This window comes from Falco cherrug, chromosome 3 (genome assembly GCF_023634085.1).
Source record: "Falco cherrug isolate bFalChe1 chromosome 3, bFalChe1.pri, whole genome shotgun sequence".
Lineage (NCBI taxonomy): Eukaryota > Metazoa > Chordata > Aves > Falconiformes > Falconidae > Falco > Falco cherrug.
In genome coordinates this window covers 101156943-101178009 of record NC_073699.1, presented here as the reverse complement: position 1 = coordinate 101178009, position 21067 = coordinate 101156943, and the positions used below count along the sequence as shown (strand labels likewise).

Sequence of the window (21067 nt, the reverse complement as noted above, 5' to 3'; positions counted from 1 at the left end):
TGGAGGTGATGCAGTAACAGAACGGTTTCCTTTCCACACAGAAAGTGAAAAGGCACACCAAGTAATCAAGAGCATATCATAAGTATACCAACAAAGAGATGAATAAAATAATAATTCTGATCACTGGTACTGGAATTTTCACTCTCATCTCAAAACAATCTATTTCTGCCAAAATCTTTCTGAATCTGAATGGTACTTGCTGAAGTACCATTAACATGCTTTCACACAGTAGCATAGGAAATTAATCCTAGCTGGTCTGCATGGAAATCTTTAAAATATGCACATATTTATCAGTCTCGTCCTACATGCATAAATCTACCTTTACAATTTCTGGAAAACACTGATAAACGCTGCTTAGGAGACAAGAAATGTGCAAAGAAAGGAAAGGAATGAATTTACATGGGAATTTACTGTATCTGCAGGTCATACAAATGAACCCAATTTTTTCCCACAATTAAATCTATGGTGTTTATCGCGACAATCAGTTTATTTTAAGACTGTCAACCCAATATATAAATTTCCTTTTGTGCTTGAAATGCCTTTATCAGATAAGATAGCTTTTGTTTAAACTGCTATTTTCAGCCTTTGCTTTGGGGTTTTTCAATATACACAGTGAAGTAACTTGAGATTTCCTACCCTGTTTTAAAATGTGTTTCTTCTGTCTGTTTGTATTTTGTAATTTCCTGTCAAATAACCTCACCATAACTAACTTTCCTTGCTCCAACCTACTACTATTCTTTTTTTTAAAGCCATTCCCACTTCCTGGGGATGGTAATAAAACACTGATTACATTCGGCTGTTATCTGCCTTTTCTTCCCCTCCTTCCCCCCTCTCTCACTCCCTTTGTCAAAGCCAGCACTCAGGTTTCAGCTCTTCATGGACTGAGAAAGGCACATAACGGGGAAAGGAAGCAAATCAGACTGCAGGAATCCAGATTCATTAGAGTTTATTGGGTCGATCAGCAGCTGGACCAGAGCCAGACAATTAGGTTGTGCGGTCCCTGAAGGCTGGACACACCGCTTGCTTTCCAGAGCCAAGCGAACCCCGTAGCAGCCACTATAACACCAGCACATGTCGGCACTATGCCCTGCTGTCTGCCGTGGCCGTGGGGGTGGAAAGAGGGAAAGGAAAGCAACAATGTGCTGCTGCTTCACATCGGTTACAACTGCAAAAAGTTTGCTTGGCCAATTTATTTTTCATTAAGCATGAAGCTGCTGGTTTTGTTTTTTTCCAACTGAATTCTCCAATTGCTAATTCCTACCAAAAAAAAAAACCAAAACCCACCAAACCCCAGTTTGCTGATGTATCACCATACAGAACCTATAGACTATTTAGCTATATTCATCTGAGATTCTTTAACCTCTTCCATTTGTCTTCAACTGCATGTTTCTGCTTCAGCCAAGCTTAGTCCCTGTTTGCCCCTTTATCTTCTCACTCCGTCCTCCCTTTCCAACATCGACAAGATGACAGCCCCACCTATCCCAGCAGTTACTCAGTTACTCCTTTCCTCCTTTCCCTTATCTACGAGCTTGTTGCAAGCGTAGGCTGAAGCCAACCCACTCGCTTCCTCTCCTCCAACTGAACACTGGATCCCATCCAGCCCTGCTTCCGCTGTTTCTCTTTGAATGAAAGTGCTCTCGCCAGGGTCATTCATGATCTCTTCCTGGGCAAATCTCAAGGATCTTCTTCTATCCCCCTCCTGCTTGGCCCTTCTGGTTCTTTTGATACTGTTGACCATCACCATCGCTCTGACATCTCATCCTCATGGAGGTTTCAGAGCAGCCTCTGGTTTTCTTGTGAATGATCATTCTCTCTTCTGGGCAGCCCACCACATCGATGGGTGCTTCTGAAAGCGCTGCCACTGGCACACTGCTGCTCTGCTCAGTTCAGCAGTTGGGTGAGCTCTTTAGGTCACGACTTGAGCACCCACCTCCACACTGATGGTTCAGACACCATTTCAAGATTGCCAAAGGATGTTGAGGTGATCTGACACGAGGGCAAGGGGAGGAATGTGTGGTAAGGGACAGGAGATGGGTACAGGCCAGGAGCCTTAAATCAGACCGAGCAGGTCATGAAACCATGTTGTCTGACACATCTTTTCCCCTTCTAAGCCACCTACTCTGCACTTACACACATGCTTCATTTTACCTTCCAAATTTTCAAGTTTTACAGTTTGTCACCTACATAAATTAATTTGCCCTAACACTAAACGCCTTCCCTACAAAACTTCCTCCTCTCTCTACAACCAATACCAACGTTGGGATTTCAATGCTTACAACAGCACGTTCAAAGTCACTTGTGACTTTCCTTCTCTCCTCCCGAGTATCAAGCCCAACCACTCCCTTTCAGCCCCTTTCTTCCAGTCTCAGCAGCTTAAATCTCTCACTCTGTACTTTATCCCAACCAGCCTCACAACATTCTCCCCTTGAGTGTCCCAAAAATGCCACAGCCTTCTGCCAGAGCACAAAAGGCACAACTGCTGAACTCATCTCCCCCTTCTCTGTTCAATCAGAAAAACTCCAAATAAACCCTTGACTTAGTTTCCTAACATGGCATCACACACTTAAAGTTCTTTTCACACCCTCTTTAAGTTTTTTCTAAGGTCTATATATTTTAAACCTTCCTGAATTGACCTAACAACCCTCAATAACCACAGCACCCAGAGGTGTGACAACACAAAATTACTTCTGCTCCGGGTAGCTGACACAATTAAGCACAAAACATAGACAGACAGTGGGTGCTGAAGGATTTGCTAAAAATCCTTGCAGTCATACCTTCAATTTAGGAATTAGGGGGTACAAGGTTAGCTACTTCCATGCAATTCAGGAGTACTGCGATACTGAAGCTTTGCTTCCACCGCATTCAGATTTTTCTCTCCTGACGGTCACCATGAAGGTTTCTTTGAGGTGATGTGTGATGGGTGTGCTGTGGTGGTTGGGGGGTTTTTTGTTGGTTGGTTGGTTGGGTTTGGTTTTTTGTTTGGGTTTCTTTGTTTGTGTGTTTTTTTACACTGAGGCTACATCTAACTTAATCCCTGCACAAGCAGCACCACTACAAAATAGCCCTCCTGCTGTTTGGAACTTTTTTATATGGCTTAACATCCTTTTTCTCTGTGTCTAAACATTCCTTGCTAGCTTCCATTCAGCCTGAATTCTGGCATTTCTGTCAGCCTTTCCCCGATAACTTTTTCTCCTCCCTTGGGACACCAAATCCAGGCTGCTGGAGTACTTGTAAAAACTTCCAGTTTCTGCACTGTTCAGGCCCCTGAGCTCTCCAGTGCAGCTGGCTTGCTTTGCTAGTGGTTTGACAGACTCAGGTTTGCTGTCTTGCAAACGCAATTTTTAATTAAGGGCATACTTCTCATCCTCCCGTCATTTCAACTAAATCAATTCCTGATCACTTGGATCTGAAGTTATTTCTCATGTTTAGATCATCTATGATCTCACCATTGGCTGCTAAAACCAGAACAGATACTCTAGTACTCACTATGTCCTTTCCTGTTGTGTGTCAGCTGGTTGGGTTTTGGTTGTTTTGTGTATGTGTGTTTTGGTCTGTTTTGGTTCTTTTTTAATGATCTTTCACATAATTAACACTCATGGACAGCCTACTACCTTCTTTTTTCTGTTCTTCCTGAACACAACAACTAAATACTACTTTATCAGCAAGATTAGATGCATAGCAGAATAATATTCTTCCCTACATTTGTCTTCACTGGTTTTTTAGATTCCTCTATCCTATAGACCTGGTACTGAAGTACAAACCTTTTTCTTGTTTCTAACTGGCCCACAACCAATTGCCTTGTCAGGTTATAGGCACAAACCTTTTAACTGTCCTGTTTGTCCAATTAATGTCCCTATCATTTCTATCCCTCCCTTTTTTCTTGCTGTCCTTCCATTATCCATTATTCCATCTTCTCCCTTTTCCACTTCCTACAGACTAAAGCCAGGCATTAATATTGTATGAGCATCTTCAGACCTTTTCCCATCATTTCCTGACATATTTAACTGCTGTAACAGACTCAGTATCAAAGGCTACTACCCCACACAGTGATGTAGACCATCCCTTAAGAAATATTCTATTTTATCAAATAGATCCCAGTAGAAACACAGCCCAAGCTTTCATTCCATCTGCCCGCCTCACCTATGGGCCTTCTCTAGGGACTGAACGAATTCTGATCACCAGCATCCAAATTTTCTGCAGATATCATGGCAAAAGTAGAACTGGGGAGAGACCTGCATATCCTGATGGATTTCTCCTATGAAAGAGCACAAACACTGAAGCACCACTTTAAAACACCGAATCCGGGAGGGAGGCAGGCAGGCGTCAGGGGCCAAGGGAGAGCACGAGTCAGTCTCCAAAGACTGTACGAATTACAGCTAGAGGTGGACTGCTAAGAGCTTTAAAAATAAAGTTTATTTTTGTTTAAGGTAGTGGAAAGTAAAGGGAAATCTAAAGAGAAAAGTATAAAGTTAAAGGTGATGTGATCAGAAGACCTCTTGTAAGAGCACTCTAAAGGGATACTAACAGAACAAGGGAGCACATGCCAAAACAAGGAAAATAACATGGCAGAGAGAGAATCATAAGGTGACACGAGTCTGGGCAAAAGCTTTAGCAGTACATACGGATGAGAAATGCCTTTTCTTCCGAAGTTCACAAATATCCAAAAACACCAGACAACTTTTTGCAAGAGAAGCTAAAAGAAAAGTCAAACTGAAGGTGATATTGGACAGAATTCTGATCTGTAACATAAGTGTAGAAAAAATAGCACCACCACCACTGGGAAAAAACTTAGATTTTCCTCAGGCAGGACTCAAGTACAAACATAGCTGAGTGATCAGAACAGAAGGTACAGAGAATAAAGGGAAACCTGCAGAATTATTCCTACTCTGAAAGCCATACGTAGAATATCCTCCCAGATGTACAGAGCATTAAAAGGAAACAAAAAATTGTCATAAAAGTGTACGGAAAACATGCCTGCTTTAAAAAATAAAAGGCATGGTGACTGCTGAAGATGACTAATAGATTCTCAGTGGTCCTTAAATATTGAATGACATATTCATATATCCACTTATATGATTATTTCCCCCCACCAAAACCGACCTTGCCTAGCACGCCACAGCTTTTGCTGACACCCTGTGTAACAGACCTGGCCATCTGAAACCTCCTTGAAGCCACTCCTGCCGTGCTACAATTCAACGGAGTTATACTGACTTGTCTATACAGTGCATAGACTTCGCTTCCACTGCATCCCAGTACCCGTGGACATCTGTCCTACTGAGTTCCCTACAGGGGGACACAGCTGCTAAATATTTCTTATATTTATGATTGGAAACTGTTTGTGTAATACCAGTTAGGATTATATTTACCAACAGAATAAACACGCAGAAGGATTCAGTACTTGCACTATGTAAAAGCACGATGCATCACAGCAGAGACGCCGGCTCAGTGCCTAAGAAGACAGACTAGATAATTTTACCTTCTTTCTAACAAGGGAACCACTCTATTTCCCAGTAGAGTAAGTCTACAAGGTCTAAATAAGTTCCCCCAAAAAAGCTGTAGATTATTTCAAATCCCCAGCTGTCAGCCAGTAGCCTGGATAATGGAAATCCAGCCTTGCCTGGCTTCCTGCACACTTCCTTGCAGGAATTCCTTGCAGGCTTCGAAGTACTGGTTTCTCTCTTATTTCCCTACACTCACTATGATGTCCTTTCTCCTATCTTCAAAAAAAAATATTTTTTTTTCACTTCGTCTGCAGGAGTTGACACAAGGGATTAACACTACCAGAGACTTTGCGTATGACCTCTTCTTTTATGGGCACCGTTTGTCACAGGGGTTCATTAGACTTGTGTTTCCTAAACTTACTTCAGTCAAGGAATGAACTTTTGAGATGGATGAACACTCACAGCATAGCTGCTTTAAACAAAACCACCTCAGTTTGTAAATAAGAAGTGATTAGAGAAATTCGCTGCAGAAATCAGTCACGTTAATCAGCTGGTTATATCAGATTGATGTGCAGCCACTAGAGCTCTCTAAACAATTTTGTTAAGCTTTAACAAAAATGTGAAGGAATATGCTGCAAAAATGGTTCAGCTGTAAATGGACAGAACATGCTTCTTTTAGGAGGAGAGTTAAGTTCCAAGATTATTATTTTATTCAGATTTTGCCAGAAAAAATGGCCCAAAAAGAGCAATTTAGAGTTACAGCACTCCTTTCGGCAAGTTCATACCAGGGTGTGAACAACGGCCAGTGGCAGGACACAGAGTGTTTATTCAAAGGCAGATCATAACTGGGACTCATGGAGGGAGGCTGATGCTATGTCAATGTACAAAGCAAAATGAATCATCAGAAAGCCGCTGATGATTTCCTCCAGCATTGCTTTCCTCTCTGTGTTACCACCAATTTTTTTGGCAGCCAAAATCACTGTGGAATTGCAGAGCAGGATGGTTCAAAACCTGCAGTGGTGGCCACACACACTTAAAAATAATGAACCTGAACATAAAATACTCTCCCTCCCCCCAAAACTAACTGAAAAGTAACAGTTAAAATAGATATATTCTTCCTTTTTATTTTGCTTCCTCTTTTTTTAGTTTGAAGAAGCATTTGCTTCATATTCCCAGGTTTTTCTCCACAACCACCAAAAATAGAAATCTGACTTAAGAGGTGAGGAGCAAAAGAAAAGAAACTCAACAAGCAGTTTTTATCAGTTGTTTTCTGCCAAGAGCTACAGTTTTCAGAAGAACACCAAAGTAGACACTGATAATATCGTGCTTATGTCAATCATAATACATCTCATAATACCTGGAAGCTCTGAAGTCAACACTTTCAGAAGAAAGCCTTACAAGAACAATCTTGGGCTATCTTCAACTTAATTTTGCCCACACTAAACACAAATTCCTCCTTTCTGTAGCTAATAAAGACCTTCTGTTTCAGATGCAGGATGCTAGATGCAAGGCGAGAGATTCTAAAGCAGGATACACATGTTATCAGATGCAGGGGATTTAGATAAATTCAAGGAACCGTCTTCTATTTTTCATTATATACACCTACTTCTAATAGTTTTCAGCCCTCGTTTACAGTGACAGACCAAAATTAAGCTTGGAGTCATCTCTTACTGAAGTCTGATACATGTTTTAGAGTTACAAACTAGGTGTGCGATAAACTCCCCTCTGCTAGAATAGCATCGCTCAGTTATACTCAACAGGGACATTTGTTTAAGCAACAAAAGAACCTGGTGTCAATCCCTCTTGCTGGGTAAGCTGCACTTGATCTGTACAGCCAATGAATAATAAATCAATGCAAATTACACCACTTTATCACTAACAACCATTTTCTGGTCAGCTACACCACAGACTACAGTCTCTCCCACAGGAGACAAATAACCCCCAGTGACTTAAAATAGGAGTTATTTATAGCCTGCAGGGGTACAATTGGGCTCTAGCATATAATTTGCACCACTGTTTATATTTGCAGTGAATTTGGCCTTGAAATCTTTGACTACAATGAAGGCACAAGCTGCTTTCATCATTAGTGCATGTCTCTGTAAATTATTTTAATTGATATTTGAATATTTAGCTGTTATGCAGCTCCCCATGCCCCACAAGATGTGCCTTATGCTTGACGACTGGGTCACTCATACCCTGTTTCTTAACCACCTTCCTGGGTAACAATTTTTGATAGAGATCACAACTGTCTTATGGTACAAACTATCCAAGATAAAATCAAGCTCCACATTGGTACTGCAGACATCTTGAGCGGGGAAGGTTTATAACTCACTCTCTATTAGCCCAGTATAAAGCCATTCCTCTTTCGAAAGATGGATGGGTTTAGCCCCTCAGAGGTGCCAGGCAGTCATGGATCTGGAGAAAGAGGCCTCGAGGGCACATTGCGGCCGGTCAGGGCCCCACCTTTTCCCAAAAAGATGGATGCTTTTTGCCTAGCATTGTTTTCATGAGCACCAATCTGGAACTCATCACTGAGCAGTAGAGGAAAATATGGCAAACCAAAGCTAACTTCACCTATTTGAAAGACTTACAAGAGCATAATACAAGATGCTGCTATAACATCATGCAAACCATCCACAGTTTTCTCACCCACGACAGTTCAGCCCTGACATGCAAACTTCAATCTGAAAATTCTCTCCTCGTGTAAATATTAACGGACAGCTTTGATGACATGGCCAACCTTTACCAGCAGCAGTTCCCCACTGAATGCAGGGACCAACTGTCCGGACGCAAACCTGCACTGTGCAACGCTTTGGATGCCGTTCAGTGAATGAGCCTCACCCGGGTAATGGCACGTGAAATCTTGTGAATGTTTGAGCCATGCTGAGGGCAACAAACACTGAGCAGCACCCCATGGTGAGAGCGTGCATGGAAAACACGTAGGAGGGAGGAAGGAGGGGGGTGAAGGACACCTGTGAGCTGCCTCTGAGCCTGGTAATACCCACCCCCCAGCTCTCCTGCTGCAGGAAACCCCAGCCAGGCTGGTCAGGGAGCCCAGCCCCCCCGGCGGTGCCGCCGGGTCCTTATGGCTGCGGTGAGAGGGCAAGTATGGCAGCCACCGAGAGTCTGCCCGAGAGTCTGCCCGCCGTCCCCCGCAGCACTCCCAATTAAGCTGACCTCAGCTGCTGCGGGGTCTGAGGTTATCGGGGCACAGATCTCTGCAAATAAAGACATACGAACTGTGGGTGTCTGGTCAGGCTCGTCTCTCTTTGTGACCAAGAAAACTGCTTTTATGGCTGGCTCCACTTGCCCAAAGGCTTCCCAGAGTGCTGTATAATAAAGATGATTGAAACACAGACTATGTCAACAGACACTTCCTTTGAGAGAGGTAAACAGGAGGACAGCACCTCGCTCATCAAAACCAACCAGACATACCTATAGGGCATGCAGAGCCAGCCAAGATCCTTTGGGGTTTTCTTTTTCCTTTTTAAAAGAAAACATGTATTAATTTTTTTTCTCCCCCCAAATTTAATATTAAATGAAGAAAATGCTGGCAACACCCACAGTGATGTTATGTCAGCTGCTTATGTTAGGTCAAACTCAGTGCAACAGGAAGCAGGGGCTCCATGTGAATACGACCCCATCAACTCTGCTCTTCCATCCCAAACACAGGCTGCTAAATGATGCTCAACAAGAAAGAGCACGTCCAGACCCGCAGCTTTCTGCCCAGCCTGCCCAAGAGAAAAGCACCCTTGTAGAAGGGAAAAGGTAAAAACATGCCAGGCTGCACCTCTTTTGATAGCTCCCATATGATCATGTCCTCCCATTCCAGGAAGAAAATTAACTGGGCATTCTTCCTTGGTCTAGGTGAGCAGTGGAAACAGCACAGTGTAGGATAGCAAATAAATATTTGGAAGGAAGATATTTTCAGCCATCCAGCTCATAAAAGTAAGCAGAAGACTAACCTGGCACAGTACTTGAGTCGCCATCAGGACAGCCAAAGTAAATAAACACACTGACCGAGAAGGTAAAAAACGGGACCCATTCAGAAAACTAGTCATTTTCCAAGTTTCTATTTCTCTAGTTGTTAGATATGCAAAACCTTTCTCTAATGCCTTTATCAAAATTCCTATTTCTTCATCTTACCATCCTTGTTATCCAAGTTCCCAGTTTTTCCCACTGTGTCAGACCGATGGAAGCAACATGCTGGCACAAAGGCAACAGCAAGGCTGCTTTGAGCTTTGTCAAGCACCTTTCCCCACTCTCTGCCTAGGAGAAAGCGGGATATGGCTAGATCCTCTTAAAATAAACAACAGATCTTTGCTCCTCCGCTATACAGCATTAGTCATGTTTTCTTTTGAACTGTTTAGCAATTTCCCTGCTACAAGGTGCCATAGGTGATGCTTTAACAAAACGTATGGGAGAGAGGGGCTGGGCTGCGATAGGCAACTACGCAAGAGCCCTTGTTTGCGCTGAGCAGTTCCCTGCACCTCTCCTCCCACCGCCAGGAAGTCTTAACATGACTGAAATTTACAGCAGTTAGAACAATCCGCTGCTAACTGCAAATTTTAATTAGAGCATTTGCCTCTGGTGTAATGCAGTAATAAGGAGAAAATGGGGGTGTCTGCTTTCTTCTAAGGATCTCTTTACGCAGGCAGGTACAGACAGACTCGAGCTTGCTCCGCCTGCGCTCCGAGCTGGCTCCCTGTTGAAAGCTGTACATCACTGTGTATTGCAGGCATTGTGTAACACATGCTGTGTACAAGCAAATAGGCCCTGCACTCAACACACCTAAGCTGGATGACTGCAAACAGAAAAGAGAATTGTGCCCCCATAGCAAAGGAAAAAAGAAAAAAGTAGCAAAAAAAAAAAGATACTTTTTCTTTACATCCAACACTTGTTCACACTTGTCCTAAGAAAAACAAGTTTGCCAGTCTTGCCCTTCTCTTCTCATAGGGATATGATTTTAGAGTTTTTATGGCTTGCTGTTCATCGTATTTAGGTCGTTTGCGAGTATTAAGCTATCATCTGTACAGAGATGATAGCAAGTATAACAGAAGAGTAATATTCGGAAAGGATAAACCACAGTGGGTAGTGGATTATAATACAGAACCAGTGAAGCCTGGCTGACCCTTATCAGAGTGAGCCAGCTCTTGCTAACACCTCTAAATTAGGGTTTACCACTTTTGTTTCACTCTAGCTATTTTAAAAAACAATCACAGCAAAATAACAGAACATGAACAAAGACATAAAAAAAGTGTGTAAACCCAATAAAAAGTCCTTATTCTTTTTATTAGGAGGTTTACCAAGTGCCTAACCCATCAACAATCAAGCCACTCAGGCAACATAATAAAATTAAAGTCAGTTTTTGAAGACACTGGAAATTTTGGTACGGAGCATCCTGTATTTCTGTTGTCTACCAATGATTTTTTTTTTAAAAAAAAAACCCTGCTCAGATGATGTTATTGAAGAGGAAAACAAGAATAGGCTAGGAACAGCAGGGTTCTTAGAAGCAACTCCTCTCTAGCACCCCAGAACCACATGAAGGCACTCATCTTTAGGCAGGATAACAGACTATTCTCCTTGCTGTTGTTTCACCAGCTGAGCAGGAGCCAGGTGATTTCCAGCTCTAGCCTGTGGGCAAGTAGCCTTCCCTGCCCTCCCACAGCTCTCCTACCCTGCCAGGAGAGCTGCTCTTCCCAGCAGGGGAGCTACCTAGCAGGAGCTACTGACTCCAACCTCCAGCAGGACCCAGCAAGTCCTTCCTCCTCATCACCATCCCCCACCACCACCTCCCATCTTTGCAGCAGCAGGTTCGTGGAAGTGCTTTGGAGAGCATCCCAGAGGAGCCCCAGCTGACAGATGCCCTGCACCTTCAATGTGGCTGTTTGGGTGAGCTGCACAACTTTGCTTTCATGTCTGATTTCTGGAGCCCGCCTGTCCTGCAGAACACTAAAAAGCCGCCTTTGATCTCTCGTCGCTTTCCTGCTTTGGGGCTCAAATTTAGCAAACAGCAGCCCATAACACATAGCATCAACTCACCGTTCTGTGCCATCGCTACTGGTACCGAGGAAAAGCACTTGAGAGAAATAGATAAATATTAGGGAGGAAAAACACGGTTTAGTCCAGTAAATTTATCAGTTAATATTAATTCATTCAGGGAACTTGCCGGGGGGGGGGCGGGGGGGGGGGGCGGCGGGAAGTCTCCTTCATTTATGGCAAAGGCAAGAGAATATAAACCCTAAGTATCTTTCCCTCTTTTTCCCTTGCTAGCAAGGCTGGGAGAGAGCAGGTCAAGCAACAACATCACAACTTTGCATGCTGTCAGGCTGCCATTCAAAAAATAAAACAGAATATGAATGTAACCTGATTTCAAGTGGATCTGGGAGAGCCTTAATGCCGAAATTTGTATGCCAGCTTTGTAATTATTAAGATCTCAGACCAGCCCTTCCTTCTGAGTACTGGCCTAGATTAGCAAGTCACCTGAAAGTTTACAGTAGGAAAACCATATGGGTATATTCCTGTAGCTACATGTGTACAGTAATTATGGCATAGGCAAGCAATAACACATGCCCAAGGCATCGTACTTGGTGAGGCACAAGGCTTATGTGCATATCTATGATTATGACTTCAGACTTCCAAGTACCTTATTGCTCAGACAAAACTGGTAGCCTACTTCCTTGTAAAACATACACAAGGATCTATTAGTATAAAACACATATAAGTGCTGATATAACATGACATTCAAAGTGTGGGTATCAGCACTGTGAAAGGGGGAAGGAGGATCCCACTTAAAATATTTTCATACATCGTTTTAAAGGGAGCGCACTTTAAAGTAGCAGACAAAAGTAAGCATCACTTAAATTCTAAAACTGCCAGTCTTATGCTGATGCCTAAAGTCTGGTTACTTGGCAAGCAGCACTTCAAGCTCATGTTCCCCTCTGAGAAACTGGGTTCTTTCTAATACATCATCCGCTTGACTGCTTTCAGACCTCTAATCAATCAAGAAATCCCATCACAATCACGTGATCGGTGGCTGCAGGCTGATATTCATGCATGGCAATTTATGACAAAAATCAATAATGAGTGTTTCCCTTTTACATGGCTTTTCAAAAATAGGACCAGAGTTTACAAAAGTATATTTTTCCTAAAGAATGGTTTCTAAATGAATAGCACCAACTTCAAAGCAAATGTTTCTGTGAGGGCTGTTACAACATTCGAGTTCCTACATGATCTTCAAGGCTACAGTGTGACCTAGGAGGCAGCCATAATGAGACACAGACAGTGAATAAAGCGCTGATTTAATTATGTTGTTTGATATATGATGAGCTCATCCACTGGTGTTTATACTAATGTAGTGCTTGAAATGCTTTATCGACATGTGGGAAGGCACAGTCTCCAGCCTGAAGAGCTTACAGTCTCAAAGACAGAAACCAGATGAAGGGTTTTCTCTTCCTGCAGCTTATTGTAGGTTTGGAAGCTCTGCTTGTTTCCATCAGGTCTTAAATAGGCACTGAACGCTGGAGAGCAGGTTGCTGAGGGAGCACTCTAGGCTGGCTGGGCAAAAGCTCTACTGCATGGTTACCTGCGATCACTGAAGAGGATTTCCAGTACGGCAAGTCTATGTTCCTATGTACAATCAACAACAGAGAGATGCAAACATTGGTGGGCTGGAGCTGTTTACATCTCCACCAAATTCCTTCAGTTTTGGAGATACCTTGTGCCCCAGCACGAGCTTTGACCCGCTGCTGTCTGCTGCTACAGAAAGGAGAGTCAGGAGCCGGAGCCGGCACAGCCTGCCAGTTCCTCCACTAAAGTCATCCATCAAGGTGACTGTGTTGTAACCATCTCCCCCCAGAAAATTAAATCAAGGCTGAGAGTTTGGTTATATAGATATATATATATATATATATATTCTTTTGTGCTTCCCGTTAGGACTGATTGAAAAATCAGTGACTTTTTCTGGTGTTAATGCCATGAAACCCTCCACGAGGAAGTGAGGTGTTCTGTATTCAGTGCACCATCTGCCAACCACGCAGCAAATAAGGCCATACAAAAAACGGTGAGAAACAAAACATCAACAACCTACCCACTCATTAAGCATTAGCCATGCAGTGCACTGAACAATATGCAGGCCTTGTAGGAAAAAAAAAAAAAAAATAGTACACAATCCTGTAATTAAAGGCAATCAAAATGAATATTTACCAAAGGGATGAACAAGTAGCTTTAATTGTAGAATTTTATAGCCTACAATTGCTTGGGTTTGCAACCTTGAAGTTCAGCCCTGTTCGGTAACCTGAAGTCCTAACTTCAGGCATTAGTTACCTCATTTTACAGGAGACCCAGAAAACACACGCAGCTGACACACTTTTACCCTTATAGGTATGCACACGTTCAAGGCCATTGCTCCATTGCTTTCACTGACGCCTATCACAGCAATCGGACATAAAAAAAGCAAAAAGACAGGTGAAAGAAGAGATACCCTAGCTCTATTGTGGTTTAAGGTAACTCTGGGACAGAGCCAGGGCTGCAGTACATCCTCTCTCTTATAGTGAGTTTTCTCAGTAACACTAGATTTTAAAGCCTCTATTAATAAAAAATAAAAAAATAAAAAAATCCCAGGAGTCTTGCTAGCAAGGATAAAAGATCAAAAGAGTATAAATCAAATGCATTATTAGTGGAGAAAATGTATATATACACACATATGTACTCAGAAATCTTGATACTGGTACATGGAAGTTAACCAATGACCAAGCTTTTGCCTGGCAAAGCTGAAAAATCGCTGAAAGAAATTAACAGTAACGTGTTTTCATTTTCTTTTCAAACTCTGGTACAAATTCAGCTTTGTATGATCTCATGCCGGGATAGGAGCCAAAAGTTTCACTTGAAATCTTAGCAGTTATCAGATCTGGAAAACTTTTCAATCACTTAAGTTTGAGAAGCATTAAAAACAAAAAAAAAAGGGGGTGGGGGTGGACCAGAGATAAAAGGCCATGGGCTTGAAACATTTATCACTTCATCATACTCTTCCATTTGATGCTAGGTCAGCATCTTTACAGATACAATGGAATGCTTGCTCTACCTACTTTTTGAGAGGTTTTGAAAAGAAATAAAATTAATGAACGTACAGGCTTAGAAACAGGCGCAGAGCAACAAGGCCAGGCAACCCATATGGAAGACAAGCTCCTTAGCTAGCACATCCAGGAATGGAAATGTTCCTAGGCATAAAGGGAGGTTTCCAACACTTGCTTCCAGCAGTGGGAAGCTGCAAACACACAGCCAACGTTGCTCTGGTGTCGGCCTCACAAGCACCAGCCCTGCCATACGGGGGGACGGCAGCTGAGCAGCACGGACAGGATAAGTGCCATGCTCCCTGAAAGGTCAGGATGGCCACAGCTGGACAAGCTCTACCCTCGCTGTGCCACAGTGCTTGGGAATCCCAAGCCTGCCCATACTGCAGCTCGCTCATCAGCATCTCCTTCTCACTGCTACCAGGTGCCTGGGACAGCGGGACACGTTCACCAAGCCCTCAGACTGACCCAGATCAGGGTTGAAAAAGGAAGATGATGGGATGTCCAGGAAAACATAATGCCCTGCTGGAAGGAAATGTTACCAACATATTTAAGCAATTGCTAGAACAGGAAACAGCTCCACGTGACACCACATAGGGACTGCATGAGGACAGATGCATGTAACAAGTACTTTTCTTGCATAAGTTTGGCACCTCTAGACTCCTGATAAAAGAAATATAGCACAAACACTTTGCAAGCACAGTTGTAGCCAAAGGAAAAGACGGCACAAGGTAAAACCAAATACAACCAGCAGCACGGAGTGCTCTGTACCTTGCCAAGCTGATCATTGTTTTGAAAGACTATGCCAATTTATGAGCTATTAGGGCAGCTTCAGACCTGCTCTGGTTTCAGGCAGGAGCCGTATCTCACCGAGTGACAGCCCACCTACAGGACAAATGCTACTCATGCAGTCCTGAATCTTTAATACATTTACAACCATTTAAATCTTACCCTCAGCAGTGAATATGCAGGCCAGCGTATAACTAGACTTCCTTATGACAGACTTCAAAGTTTTTAAACATTATTTTTTCTAAGCAAGCCAGTATATGAAAGATAGGAAAAAACAGACCACGTTTTTAGACAGCACCACAATACCCCTGGCTACGGGTTTGCAGGCTCATGGTTACTCAGTTGTGTGACCATAGGCAGTCCCCTCTTTGAAAAACAGAAAATACAGAAAGTACTATCAAAATGTTTGTATTGTTTTCCCACACTAACATTAAAACATTCTTTGAGCATGCAAGCAAATCTAGTGAGCTTATTCATTTCCTTGCTGAAGAAAGCTGATTTTTCCCTCCCTCAGATAAGAGCTGCCATTCACAGTATCCTGGTGAACAAAAATGAGAAACCTGGAAACTGAATCTTACCACCGTGTCTTTCCTGATGCAGACTCCTGCTTTCCCATCAACTTCCAAAAATCCCCCTCAAAATACTTGTTTTCTCATTATTGTCTGCACAGTTTTCATCCCTTTGTTCTTTCCTCTTATTCAGAAAGGTCTAATCTTTTGGTTCCCCAACTTTGTCTTTACCTTTTTTCTCTGACCAGCTGCAGGGGAGACTCTCTCATACTTCCTCTCAAGTACAGCCCACCAAGAAACAACTCTGGAGGAGAAAAAAAAAAAAAAGTTTGTTATACACAATTCAACAGAAATATTCCCACCCACTTCACTATTGCATCCTTTCATCCCACTCTTCGTTCTGGAGAAGCCACAAAAGTTACTACTCCCATTTGTTTCCCTCCTTCGGTCACTGCACTCCAGATGCTCTGACACAGCCCTGACACCCGCTGTGCCCTGCTGCTGCCCCTTGTCCCCCTCCAAGCCTCCACAGCTCACTGCAGCCCGCTCCACCTCGCTGCGTAGCTCCCCTTCCTCGCAGCACACACCTGCACCAGCTGCCGGTTTCTGCTTCAAGCAAAGCTTCAGACTTCCTCCCTGACACCTCCAACACAACCATGTCCTCCTCTTTCCTTCCTACATCCCCCCAGGCATCTCCTTTGGGCTGCGGGGTTCTAAGCAGTGTGGCAACATCTCGGTTCTGGCCCTCTGAAGATGGCAGAGTCCCATCCAGAATTTTTTTTTTTTTTTTTTTTTTTTGGTATGGCTTTCCCCCAGTATGCTTAAAAGGAAGACTCAAGAGGTCATTCCAAGCTGCCCTGGATGGTGCAGCTCTGCACCCTGTTTAAATAGACAACATGAATCTAAGCTACAAGTTTCAGCCCTACACATGGCTTAAATGGACAAAATTAATCTGTTACAAGGAGGTTTAAATCAATACCAAAAAATATTGCTGCTACTCTGCCGGCGTTACAGCTCACTTTTACTAGTGCTTAACTATTTCTTGTGTCACAGCATGGCGCAAGAGCTATCTGGTCAGCAATACCTGCAATCAAAAGCTTGTCCTATTATGCACTGCTCAGCATTGGTAACCACACAGGACCATATAAACGCTCCTGATGGGTCTGTATAGATGCCGAAGTGAGACCACCCTGCCAGAAGCCAGGGCTCCAACACCTTGTGTTTTTCCAACAAGAACTGCACCTACTTATTTTTGGTAGATGGTACTAAGCACCATGGACCTTACTCACTGGTCAGTGCCTGAAGGCAGTATGTGCTAGGTACTCCCAACGTTCGAAGAACCAAGAATGTTGAGATTTAATTTCCACATAAAACTCATGTGCCCTTGTCTAATGATGGACCTGTGTACCCACAGTAGGGTCTAAGAAAGACAACCTGAAGCCTCCTCCCATCTCTCCCCAATGGGGTTGGCCCCTCGTTTCTCTCTTCCCCTTGGAGGGCAGGGAAGCAGGGAGGGGGGGAGGCAGGGAGAGACCCACACTGGGTTTGCAGCTGCTGGAACGAACTCGCACATCCCCTCCGCTCTCACAGGCGCAGACGGACCCACGTGGTGCTGGTGCTGACCTGCCCCTTTCACTAACAAATACCTGGCAGGGGACTAATACAGCTCCACCTCGAGCTCTTTTTCAGTGGCAGCCATACTCAGAACTGCTTCAAGGAAGGCTAAATTAATTGTGTCATTTCGGACTTCTTTGACATTGGGCAAAAAAGCTTCTAAATATAAAACGTTCTACATGGGAAAGAGTTGCAGGGGGAGAATGGGATTTACAGAAAACTCACTCCACTTTACGGAAACCCTCTTATGGTTGAACAGGAACAAAAAACTCTGAAGGCTGATGTTTTTAATTAAGAGATGTATCTGTAGTATCTGCAATTCCTCCCATTCTTGCATACAGCCTTCTGAATCATATCTTCCTGTTTTGACTAAAGACCTTCTGAAGCAAGGACCGAGTTAATTACAAGTGATCCGATAATTCACTCACCTCTCTTTCCTGGAGCAGAAAGGAGGGGAGTTCAGTATCCTCCATGTAAATCCTTCAATCCCTTTCACACTCCTACTCCAGGAGTGTCAAACTACGTGCTGCCCTGCGACTCAAGCCTGAAATAAAGAAAATAATAGGACAGGAGCGCTTAGTAACTTTATGTAATGCACTGATAAAAAATAAAACTATAATAATAGGTCTTTTAAAACAATTCATTCATACTATATTATGTCTTGCAGACACTCATAGATACTGCTTTAATTCAGGGTCAAATGACCGTTAAGATGACAGAAAACAATGGTGTTATACAGCAACCTGGTCCTACATTCCGGAATTTCTCCTGTTCGGTTACAATAAATCCCAGTTAGGCACCATGAGCTCTTCAGTGACTGGAAGAAATCCAAAATTTCTGTCAGGATGCCTCCTGACTAAAAAACTTTCTACAGCGGAAACACAACCTGGTGTGCGCTTCTAGAAACACAGCCATGAGAAACAACATTTATTCAACTTAGATGCTGCAAAAAGGAAGGCAAATTGTGTCAACAGAAGGCAAAGCCACCCTTGGCAGTATATTTCGTTGTTCCTTTGTCAATTGCAGTTTTAACAGCCAAAAGGCAAAACCCAGACTTAAACCTTGTTAAGCACAAAAAAAAAAAAGAAAAAAAAAAGAAAAAAAAAGAAAAGAAAAGAAAAGAGATCCAACACAGTAGCTAAGATTAAGTACAGAAAGCTTCATATACACACATCAGGCATGCAAGTCTATTCTCATGAAAATATGTTCTCATGCCATTTCTTATTCCTATGTTTATAATTTTTATGTAGTGTTACTATAAATACCAGTTCTCGTTCATACTGTGTGCATTTGTGTGCGCATGTATACGCATGCATGCACATGTGTGTAGCAGGCCCTTCTGTAACCTTGCAAGGAAATCAACATAAGCAGGCATTCCAGCCTGAAACCACGGAGTTTTAAAGTACACGTCTGTAACACTGAACGGCCAGCACGAACTAAAGACACCGAGGCCTGGCAGATCTGTGGCATCCAGAGATTCTACCCTGTGATTCTTCCAACACTCAGAAAGTCAAATAAAAGCTCGCTCCTGCAAAACATTCTAAAAATCCCAAGGGGGATAAAAGGAAAGACATTTTGTCTGCAATCAGCTTTTGTTATATCTAAGAATAAGTGCACCTCTGCTTTTTTTGATAGTATGAATAAAACACATTGAAGTTGATCAAAGTCAAGGAAAGTTCAAGTCTTAGCCACCTAGATAGTACAATCCTTGTCCAAATTAAAAGCTTAAGAGTTAAAATAATGGAAGTTACAAGCTTTCATATAAGAAAAGAAAAAGGGGGTGGGTGGGTAGTGTGTGTGATTAACACCCAGGTTTGGATTAAGGCTTCGCAGTAAAGCAGCCAGTAATTGCCAGCTCATATGGAAAGCTTCTACAGCCCATGCTAAAGCACTCTCTCAAGAGCACAGGCACAGCATTGTGACCACTGTGGTATATCAGGAAGATCCCACACTACAGATCCACACGCAGCGCCGTAAGGGTTACAGCTGAGGTCACTGGTTTGACAATCCAGCAGTTTTCAGTTTATGCAAACGGCCGGTTCAGGAACTTGCAGTCGGTTTTTGTAGAATCATGACATATGTAGGGTATAATGTTCTCCACACATGCTGGAAATTGTCCAGAGTAACTGCATGGGGCTTGGAGAGCTTTGTCTGTACAGACTTCTGGCTGTTCAGTTTACACCCAGAGCAGATACAGCATCTACAAACACAAATCTCTTCTACAAACACAAACCTCTTCCTATTACAAACTTATCTGATTGCATGTGACTAAACATAAAACACTGCATTCAATTACTCTGCTGAGGAATGTACGGCACATTAAACTAGTAATGGAGAGAAGATCACCCAGCTTCATAATTGGCAAGTCTTACCTTCAAAACATACAGCCTCATGTTTTCTAACTTAAGCAACTAACACTGCAAAAAAGGAAAGATACCCATGGAAGCCTCTGGGGGGTGGAAATCACATGAGTTTCGACACCCCTCTGGCAGCCACAGAAGAGATGAAACCTAAATTTGATTGATTAATCAAGCCTAGCATCATAAACAAGTCGCTCCAATCCCAGACTTTAACGACTAGATCACTTTTAGCGGACCACGAGGAAGTCCTCTATTTTCCCCAGCCCAGGACAGGCTGTTGTTAGAAGACGAAGACATGAAGCAAGTACGGTCTGTAAATGTTTGTAACGACCCTCTGCCCCCATGCACTTCATGCTGGGTGCAAAGAACATTTCAAAGCCCAGCTGTCACCAATATCTATAATAGCTTCTTCAAACAGAAATACACACACACCCCTTAAAACCTGCCAGCAGCTGGTGTGAACAAGGAAAGCCAGAAGTCTCGGGCAGCTCTGGAAGAATCACTTGAAATGTACACTTTGTTGCTCAAGAGTTAAAAATAAAAATGGATGGGCACCAAAATGAGGAGACCTTGATGTTCGATCTCAAGCTCAGACTCACTGAAACCAAAGGGTACCTGGATTTCTTGAATTGGCCCTAAATTCTAAAAGCAAACTACAGGCCACAGGATTTGCCTTATTTTTGTGCAAGTAAACTTGCACATAGAAATCACTCTTACTACATTTCCTGATATACTTTTATAAGACAGGGAGAATATAAGAGTTCATGAAAATACATGAGATAATTGCAATATATCTTCCATTTATCTAAGAAATTTGGGTCTGAAACTCTGCCTGGTTTCAGGTATCTAATTCTGAATGATCTGATTTAAGCTTTACCATAATCTCTGCAAATAGAAAAAGAAAATTCCGTTATTTTTAACACACCCAAAACCATACCATCTTTCCTTAAGATTCAAGATGGCCAGATAGAATATCTTTTTTTTATGCAACCATGCTTATATTTCACAAAGGACTTAACTGAATAATTAAACCAAGATACATTGCTGAGATACTGAAGAGTAAATCCCCTTCTCTGCATAAGCTCTACTATTCAGGCAACCAACAGCATCTTTTAATACTTTTATCTATAAGGAAAAAAAAAATTAGAATAGTCACAGAAGCTCAACCCTTCTTTTCAAAAGGCTACCAAAGTAATCTGAAACACATTTGTCAAACATACATAGCAAAGGGAAACGTAGGACTTCCCTAGCATTTGGGAGAACATGAGGGAAGAGCTGAGGAG

General features: G+C 42.7%; 1 long non-coding RNA gene across 3 annotated transcripts in view; it reads right to left on the bottom strand.

Moving 5' to 3' along the window:
* LOC114014675 (uncharacterized) overlaps positions 1–21067 on the bottom strand; it is a 268275-nt gene that overhangs the window by 113050 nt on the left and 134158 nt on the right. For all 3 annotated transcript variants that reach the window (XR_008731533.1, XR_008731534.1, XR_008731532.1), the window contains 2 exons: positions 17853–17968; positions 16042–16114 (listed from right to left, as the gene is read on the bottom strand). This is a non-coding gene — a long non-coding RNA (uncharacterized LOC114014675). The remainder of the gene's footprint in view (positions 1–16041; positions 16115–17852; positions 17969–21067) is intronic.